Raw genomic sequence first — 9,879 nt, forward strand, 5'->3', positions numbered from 1 at the left:
CAATCTGGAGTACAGGATTCGATGGGCTGATTTTGATCGATGTCTTCCAAATTCCTTTCAGTTCTTTGTTGATGATGCAAGGTGGCCTTCCAATACTTTCAGTCTTTAGTTCACTGGCTGAGACTTGCTTTTCAATGTCTCTAACAGTAGTTTTTCCCTTTTCCTTTTTACAGGAGTTTCCTCAGAGAGAGGGAAGGTTATAGAGATATGAGGAAAAATTTTTAGGTATTTTCTCTTTTTTTAATTCATTCACAGGATGTGGGCTTCACTGGCTGTGCCAGGAGCTTTCTGTTGCAATGTTACCACATAAACCCTGGTCATCTGGTCAGGAGCCAATTATATGCTGTTGTAAGGCAGCTCCCTTGGTCCAGGTCTCCTTTCTGGCATCATTCTGTCTTTCATGGCACACTCTGTTGCAGGACTGCAACATTGTATATATCTCTCATCTTTTTCCAGTAGACATGTCTTTCAAACTGCAGTCATTGTAGTTTTAAATCCACAGTCCAGCAGAAATAGAGAAAAATAAAAAGGATATGTTCTTTACACATAATTTAAAAGTCAGAAATGGGAAAATGTGTCCTCATGTAATGTAATTTCAATGGATTAGTATTTCAAGAGTGAAATTGGATGAATTTGTTTACATACAGTACTTTAACATTTTAGAGCGGGGGGAAATGGTATAACCCAGTTTATTTCTAAGTAGTATTGGTTACATCTGTGTATAAATAAAGTAGCAACATAAACAGGAGCAGATGATTTACATGCAAAGATCCCAAAAGAAGTATTGTTACCTTCAAGATACTTGAAGCACAAAAGTGCTTAATCATTTGACTGCAATCACATCATTACATCAAGAGAGCTATATCTATTTACTTTTTTATATCTTTCTTAACATCTTCAGTAACATTCTCACTTTAACAAATACAGGAATTAGATTTGGACCTAGGAATAAGTAATTCGGTATCAAGATTTGAGTCTGATGCCAAACTGGATGGTACAGTTAGTACTGAGGATGAATGCAACAGAATACAAAAAGATATTTGAAAACTTGCAGCCTGGGAGTTAAGTGACAAGTTAACTTTAACATAGATAAATGTGAGGTGATGCACTTTGGTAGGAAAAACAGAATTATCACATACACCTTAGCAAATAGGAACTGAATGGTGTAAAAAGAGCAAAGCCACTTTGGAATACAGGTGAACAAATCATTAAAAGCAGCATTGCAGGTCAGCAAACCAATTAAAAATTCTGACAAATCTCTGTGGTTTATTTCTTGGGCATAGAATTCATAAATAGTGAAGTTATATTAAACTTGCATTGGACTCCGTTCAGGCCTGGTTAAGTGCACATTTCTGGTTTCCATACTATAAAAGAAGGTAGAGTCTGAAAAAATTGCAAAGATTTACAAGGATGGTACTAGAACTGATCAAATACAGTTATTGGGGAGGATTGAAAAGGTTGGGGCTTTATTTCTTTTCAAAAGAGAGGACTTAGAGGATACTTTAGAAGTCTATAAAATTATGAACGGGTTGGACAGAGTATGTATGGAAAGAATGGAAATAAGAAGAAAGTCCTTCACTCAGAGAGTGATTGGAATGTGGAAATCACTACCAGATGAAGTGGTTGAAGCAATTAGGATTTATTCTTTCAAAAGGAAACAATGTTAGCACATTAAAGAAAAGGGAATAGAAGGATATGCTGAAAGGATGAGATGAGGTAAATAGAATGGGAGGAGACTCTTGGAGAATAAACACCAGTGCAGACAAGATGAGCCAACTGGTCTGTTTCTGCGAATTTATTCCAATGGAATTCAACTTTTCATCTTGCACTCATCAGGACAAACACAAGAATGCCAAATTTCAAATGATCACAACAATTTATTCTACAGAAGAAAAGGGTACAGATTGGTTGGCAAGTGGACTCTGATTGGCCAGGGCATTGCCATGGAGAAAGCAGCAAGGAACTAGAGGCTCCCTAAGCTTCCAGGTAATTCAAAAAATGTAAAAGGCTTGAGCATATTCCTTTTGATTGCAGAAAACAGGACCCTGTCTCTGAATGTATGTTGCCCCTAGTAAATGAGGTACATTACAAACTTGACTGATTTTATCATAAACTGGTTGTTAGTGTAGCTATTAGTGCACTCAGGATTGTTCAGCAAGTGCTGTCCAATCACAGAGTCACATCTAACATTAGATGTTTTGTTTTGGGTTTTTCAAGCAAAGTCTGGTTGAGTATAGTCTGTACTCTGCCTATTAAGAACATGCTGAAGGAACATAAATAAAAACATAAAATGTTGGAAGCACTCAGCAGATCTGACAGCATCTGTGGAGAGAGAAACGGAGTTAACATTTTGAGTCTGTATGACTCCTCTTCAGATTCTTCTTTAGCTCTTTCTTTAGCTCTGAAGAAGAGTCATATGGACTCAAAATGTTAACTCCGTTTCTCTCTCCACAGATGTCAGATCTGCTGAGTTTTTCCAGCATTTTCTGTTTTTATTTCAGATTTCCAGCATCCACAGTATTTTGCTTTTATATTATGCTGAGGGAACTGCTGTTTGATTCAATCAGCCAACCAATCATTGAAATGTACAGGCTACGTAACTGGTATTGCATCAGCACCAAAATTCATACATGATGTTGCTCAGTTGTATGATAGGTGGAACATCTTTCTGGACTCACTGCAGCACATCCGCTTAGTGAAAAATACCTCTTGCATAGCCACTGGATAGTAGCAGTGTGAAATGGCTTGCTTAACCTGTTGTTCAAATTTATGAGATACTTGCATTTCCAGGGTAATTTGAGCTAGACCAGGCACTTTTCAGGTCCAAAAGTGGCGGCCTTTGGCCCATTTGGGAGTTAGCTTAACACACAGCAAACAATGATCTGATTCTTCTTTCAGAATGGCATGATATTTCAGTATAAAAAATGGATTGGGAAAGAAACAGAAAATGCTGGAAATACTCAACGTGAAACACTGAGTGAAATTTTACGGCTGTCAGGTGGTGAGGTAGGGCGGTCAGGGAGTGAAGCTGGAGGGGAAAAAGCCACCTCTATGGTCCCAAAATCGCTGCTGGAGATGTTCCTCCTCCTAACCTGTGGAAGTTCCTACAACACTGCAGTTGTTCAAGAAAGCAGCTCACCACCATCGTCTCAAGGGCAATTAGGGACGGGCAATAAATGCTGGCCTGACCAACGCACTCACATCCCACAAAAGAATAAAATGAAATCACCGGGGACTGCCTTCCTGCCCAACCCCAGCAAAGAAAAGAAAAATTCAAACTCCCCTGCAAATCTGCCTCAAAATGGAGGCAGCCTCTCATTCACTTTGCAGTCTTGTCAGCAGTCAACTCTGTCAATGGTGCTATCAAGCTGCAAACCCTCTAATTAGGGCAACAACGTGAAGAGCCAGCCCCGCCATCCTTGATTGGACAGTTCCAATTTCCCACCTACGTGGGTCCAGCGCCTGCATTTGATGCCGATATCGGGATTTACTTGCTGCCAAGAAAACCCCAACGTTAACTCTGTTGCTCTCTCCACAGATACTGCCTGGCGCATTGAGTATTTCAAGTGTGTTTATTTATATTTCAGGTTTCCGCTGGACTGAGAGCAATGGATATGCATCATGTTACCCATAGGCCTGAACTTTATGTCCGTCGAGCAGCGGGCCCGGGAGTGGACGAGAAATGGGCCCCTGACCGCGATTTCACACTGGCTGGCCAATTAACGGCCAGCTAGCATGAAACATGTTCTGAGAAAGGCTCAGCACTGCCAGTGGGGGCGGGAAGAGGGCGGGCGCTGACGTCACTGCGGGTGCCGGTGAGCGCTTCCAGTGAGCTCCCTGAAGGCAGACAGCTGCCTGAGGGAGCTGCAGAGCTCCACAGAATAAACAAAATGGCATAAATGCTGCAAAATACGTCCATGCTGCACAATCAAGCGCCTGAAAACATATCTCACAAAACAAACCAGTCCCCAGATATCTCTTTTAACTTTATTTCCCCACGGAGATTTCATCCCGCTCTGGATCAAAGTTTGAGCAAAAATGTGAAGGCCACCTGGCCGATTGGCCCATCTGTCAGCCATAAAAGTGGACAGGCAATGATAAATCTCTTTCAATTGCCTCCTTAATGGGCTTAATTGCCCGCTTAGTTATTGGCATGCGCACTTCCGACTGCTGTGCTCGCCCGCCGAGCAAGATATTGCGCGAGTGCTTGATGACATTGGGACACTCACCCGACATTATATTGCGCTATTTTGTGGCCAAATGGAACGTAAAATTCTGGCCATAGTCTTGGGAAGCCCTTCAGCTTTCAAAAATAAATTAAGTATTCAGTGAATTTTATTTTGGAAGTGGAGTAGTTTCAGGGTGGGCACATCTGTATTTCAGTCCAAGAAAGTTAAAAGCGTCTGAGCATAATTATTTTATGTTTATACTTTGCAAGTCCACCTTCACATGAAACAGTGATGTGCCAAAGTCACTTTCAATCCCAGTGTAGATCTTTCTCTCTCTGCCCTAATGTATATCTATGTTTCATTTCTTAGCTCTATCTCTGTATGCATGAGGGATTATGAAATGAGAATTGCAAGAGTTCTCACATGCAGGTGCATGAATGAGTGAGTATGTGAGATTGGAGAAAGAAGAAAATGAGAGAGACTGGGAGTATGAGAGAAGTGGTTTTACTTTAAGTTTCATGGTTTGATTTGGTTTATCAACATTTCTTTAATGACCTCATGGATGCTGTCTGTAGTTCATCTCTAATGCAGTTTTATTCACTGATTGTTAAAATTACATCAGGAATTGGTCATTTCCCACAAAACAAAAATATGGAATAATAAAGGCGGTGCATATTTTTATGTACAGTGTAAAAATGCTCTTTAATGTTAAACACATATAAGTGATACTTTGAAAAATTGATGCCTGTAGCACATCCTGTGTCCCACAGACAGTAAATGAAATGAATGTTATGTTCTGTTGAAGGGTCATGAGGACTCAAAACGTCAACTCTTTTCTTCTCCGCCGATGCTGCCAGACCTGCTGAGTTTTTCCAGGTAATTCTGTTTTTGTTTGTGATCCTGGCTGGGCGATATTGAATGATACAGAAATATTGGCCAGGAGAATATATCTGCTCTTCTTTAAATTGTGTCAGAGAATCATTTACATCCACATAAACAGGAAGGTGAGGGCTTGGTTTAATATCTTATCTGATACACAGTAGCTCCAACCACTGGCAGAGTTAATGGGGGGATGAGGGGCATCATGATCCATCAATTATTCTGAAGTTGGGTCAACCTGCCTTTGGAGGACTGCTTGCATTTCACCCTCTCTGTCACCTATCTTGGCTTCAATGTTCTTGCAGCATCTCTATGCCGAAGGCTGTATGTCAGGCTTCCCCAGTTCTCAGCTTTGTCCTCTTCTCACCACGTCACACAAAGTACAAATTCATCCTGCCCAGCCAGCCAAGCCTAGTTCTGACATTGGCTTCAACAAAGCAACACTCTCTCATTACCATAATATCCCAATTAGAAAAGACAGTTGGTTAACTGGTAAACATCAAATACCCTTTCATGACAGGAAGAAGTTTTAGTGTTTTACCTTGAAGGGGGAATTGAAAGGTTTTTCGTATGTATGCAATAATATTTTACTAGCAATGTGCAATAAGTAATCAATACATTTATTGCTCACCCAAGTGTGGCAGTCAGAGCCTCTTGCAAAGCTGTGCTCCCCATCTCCTTTAGTGTGTCAGGAGTTGACTCAGCTACTGGCTCTACCATGTCCACAGTTACATTGACTCCCAGTTCCTAGATGCTTTCTACCACATGTACAGTTACTTAAGTTATTACTTTATTATAATTTACCTTGTTTTCTCATTCTTTCTGCTTTAGGAGTAGTATCCTGCACTCTAGACGTTGGCCCTTCACTTTGAATTCTCAATAAACAAAAATAATTGGCAATTGAATCTGTAGTGGCACTCTTCAAGAAATGGATATTTTTGCACTTGTTAATGGAATACAAGCATCCCTAGCAAGCATTTGTTGCCATTCCTAATGCCTTTGAGAAGGTGGTGGTGCACCATTTTCTTGAACTGCTTTAGCTCATGTGGTATAGGTACACCCATTGTGCCATAGAGAATGGAGTTCTGGGATTTTGACTCAGCAACAGGTAAGGAACAGCAATATAGTTCCACGTCTTGATGATGTGTGGCTTCAAGGGGACCTCACAGTCAGTGGTGTTCCCCTGCGTCTGCTGCTTTTGTCCTTCAAGGTGGTAGAGGTCACGGGTTTGGAAGATGCTGTTGAAGGAGCTTTGGCGAATTGCTGCAATTCATCTTGTAGATGGTACACACTGCTGCCACTATGCTTTGATAGTGGAGAAAGTGCAGCGTCAGGAAGATATAATAATGTTATTAGGATTTATTGTAAAATAGTGGTAAATGTGTGTGTGTGTGTGTGCCTTAATTGGATTAAAGACAGCTGGTCTGAAGGGTTTGGTGCATTAGAAGATGACCTAGGTTTGAAATGTTAAGTAGGTAAACATGGGGGAAGTTTAGAATGTAAGGTGTAAAAGAACATTTGCATTTTTAAATAAGCCAGACTAGATTGTTTTCAAAGGAGGGGTGAAATGTTTCACCTAACCAGGTGAAGTTCGGAAACAGTGTGTTTATTTTTCCCAAAGATTACTGGTAAAATTGGTACAATTTGGTAAAATCCAAAGACATAGTGAAACAATGGGAATTTGCATTAAAATGGGAAAATATGTATAAAGGAAAATAGACTGTGTGAAAAGGTAGGCATTTTAAGATCTAACAAGTGTGAAAAGCCTTCAGCAGCTATGCCTCAAGCCGCTGTCTACAACAAACTGAAATTAAGAAAACTCACTTTGAATTGGATTGTTCAGATTATCATGTTTCTTTGCCTGGGTCTTTTAAAATCTGTGTGTCTTACTGTTGCCTTAACGAAAGTGTAATTGGGAGTTAGATTAATTAGGGAATTTAGAAGTTATTATAATAGTAATTTATAGACATATGTGTATGCTTAAAAATCATTTTTCTTGTTAATAAATGTTTAATCTAGTTTTGTAAAAACCTATAAGACTCAGAGGTCTTATTACTACTGAGTTCAAAGCTCGCATTTCAAAACATACAGATTGCATAATTAGTTGTGGTAGTTGTTTCAAGTTTCCCTCTGGGATTTGAACAACTCAGCATTTACCATTGGCTGTGTCATAACAGTAGGTGGTCTCAGGTGGTGAAGAGAGTGCCCGGTCAGTGCCGGCTTTATCCTGGATGGTGTTGAGCTTTTTGAGTGTTGTTGGAGCTGCACTTATCCAGGCAACTGGAGATTATTCCATCACACTCCTCCTGACTTGTGCCTTGTAGATGGTGGACAAACCTTAGGGAGTCAGGATGTGAGTTACTAGCCTCTAACCTGCTCTTGCATCCACAGTATTTATATGGCTGGTCCAGTTCAGTTTCTAGTCAATAGTGATACCCAGGATATTAATGGTGGGGGATTCAGCAATAATAATGCCATTAAACGTCAAGGAGAGATGGTTGGATTCTCTCCTGATTGAAATCGTCATTGCCTGGCAGTTGTGTGGTGCAAATGCTGCTTGCCACTTATCAGCCCAAGCCTGAATGTTGTCCAGGTCCTGCTGCATGTAAGCAAAGACTGCTTCAGCTCCTGAGGAGTTGCAAATGGCATTGAACATTGTGCAATCACCTGCAAACATCCCCACGTCTGACCATATGATTGAAGGAAGCTCATCTGAAGAACCAGCTGAAGATATCTTGGTCTAGAACATTATCCTTAGAAACGCCTGCAGTTGTATACTGGGACTGAGATGATTGGCCTCCAACAAACACAACCATCTTCCCATTTTCCTTGTTGCTAGGTATGACTCCAACCAGTGGAGAATTTTCCATATCAAAGGCCACTTTCACACCACCTCTTGAATTCAGTTCTTTTGTCCATTATTTGACCAAAGGTCTGGAGCTGAGTGACCCTGGTGGACCCAAACTTAGTGCGGGTGAGCAGGTTATTGTTGTGTAAGTGCTGCTTAATAGCACTGTCAATGCCACTGTCCATCATTTCGCTGATAATTAAGAGTGGACTGATGGAGTCGTCACTGCCCAGATTGGATTTGTCCTGCTTTTTGCGGACTGGATATAACTGGTCAATTATCCACATTGTTGTACAGATGCCAGTTCGTAACTGTACCCGAACGGTTGGCTGGCGGTGTGGCCAGTTCTGTCTTCAGGATGCTGTCAGGGCCCATAGCCTTTGTTGTATTCAGGGTCTTCAGCTGTTTCCTGATATCACCTGGAGTGAATCAAATTGTGTTGTGTGGCATTACCACCATGCTAAATGGGATAGATTTCGAACAGATCTAGCAACTCAAGACTGGGCATTCATAAGGCATTGTGGGCCACCAGCAGCAGCAGAGTTGTACTCAAACACAATCTGTAACCTCATGGCCCAGCATATCCCCCATTCTACCGTTACCACCAAGCCAGGGGATCGACCCTGGTTCAATGAGGAGCGCAGGAGGGCATGCCAGCAGCAGCACCAGGCATACCTAAAAATGAAGTGTCAACCTGGTGAAGCTATAACATAGGACTACTTGCGTGCCAAACAGCATAAGCAGCAAGTGATATACAGAGCTTAGCGATCCCATAACCAATGGATCAGATCTAAACTCTGCAGTCCTGCCACATCCATCCAGTGAATGGTGGTGGGCAATTAAACAACTGACTGGAGGAGGAGGCTCCACAAATGTCCCCATTCTCAATGATGGGGGAGCCTAGCATATCATTGCAAAAGATAAGGCTGAAGCATTTGCTACAATCTTCAGCCAGAAGTGTCGAGCAGATGGTCATCTTGGCCTCCTCCCAAGATCCCCAGCATCACAGATGCCAGTCTTCAGCCAATTTGATTCACTCCACGTGATTTCAAGAAACATCTGAAGGCACCGGTTAATGCAAAGGCGTTGGGCCCAGACAATATTCCAGCAATAATACTTAAGACTTGCTGCGCCCCTAGCCAAGCTGTTCCAGCACAATTACAACACTGGCATCTACCCGGCTATGTGGAAAATTGCCCAGATATGTCCTGTACATAAAAAAGAGGACAAATCCAACTCATCAAATTACCAATCCATCAATCTACTCTCGATCATCAGTGAAGTAATGGAAGGGTTCATCAACAATGCTGTCAAGAGGCACTTGCTTAGCAATAACCTGCTCACTGACATCCAGTTTGGGTCCTGCCAGGACCACTCAGCTCCTCACTTCATTACAGCCTTGGTTCAAACATCGACAAAAGAACTGAACTCCTGAGGTAGGGTGAGATTGACTGCCCTTGACATCAAGGCCACATTTGACCAAGTGTGGCATCAAGGAGCCCTAGCAAAACTGGAGTCAATGGGAATCAGGGGAGAAACTGATTCAAGTCACACCTAGCACAAAGGAAGTTATGGTTGTTGGAGGTCAGTCATCTAAGCTCCAGGACATCAACACAGGAGTTCCTCAGGATAGTGTCCTAGGTCTAACCATCTTCATCAATGACCTTTCTTCCATTATGAGGTCAGAAGTGGGGATGTTCGCTGATGATTGCACAATGTTCAGTACCATTTGCAACTCCTCAGATACTGAAGCAGTCCATGTCCAAATGCAGCAACACTTGGACAATATCCAGGCTTGGGCTGACAAGTGGCAAGTAACATTCGTGCCACACATGTGACAGGTAATGACCATCTCCAACAAGAGAGAATCTAACCATTGCCCATTGACATTCAATGGCATTACTATCTCTGAATCCCCCACTATCAACATCCTGGGGGTTACCATTGACCTAGAAACTGAACTAGACTAGCCATATAAATACT

This window comes from Carcharodon carcharias, chromosome 21, assembly GCF_017639515.1.
Source record: "Carcharodon carcharias isolate sCarCar2 chromosome 21, sCarCar2.pri, whole genome shotgun sequence".
NCBI lineage: Eukaryota > Metazoa > Chordata > Chondrichthyes > Lamniformes > Lamnidae > Carcharodon > Carcharodon carcharias.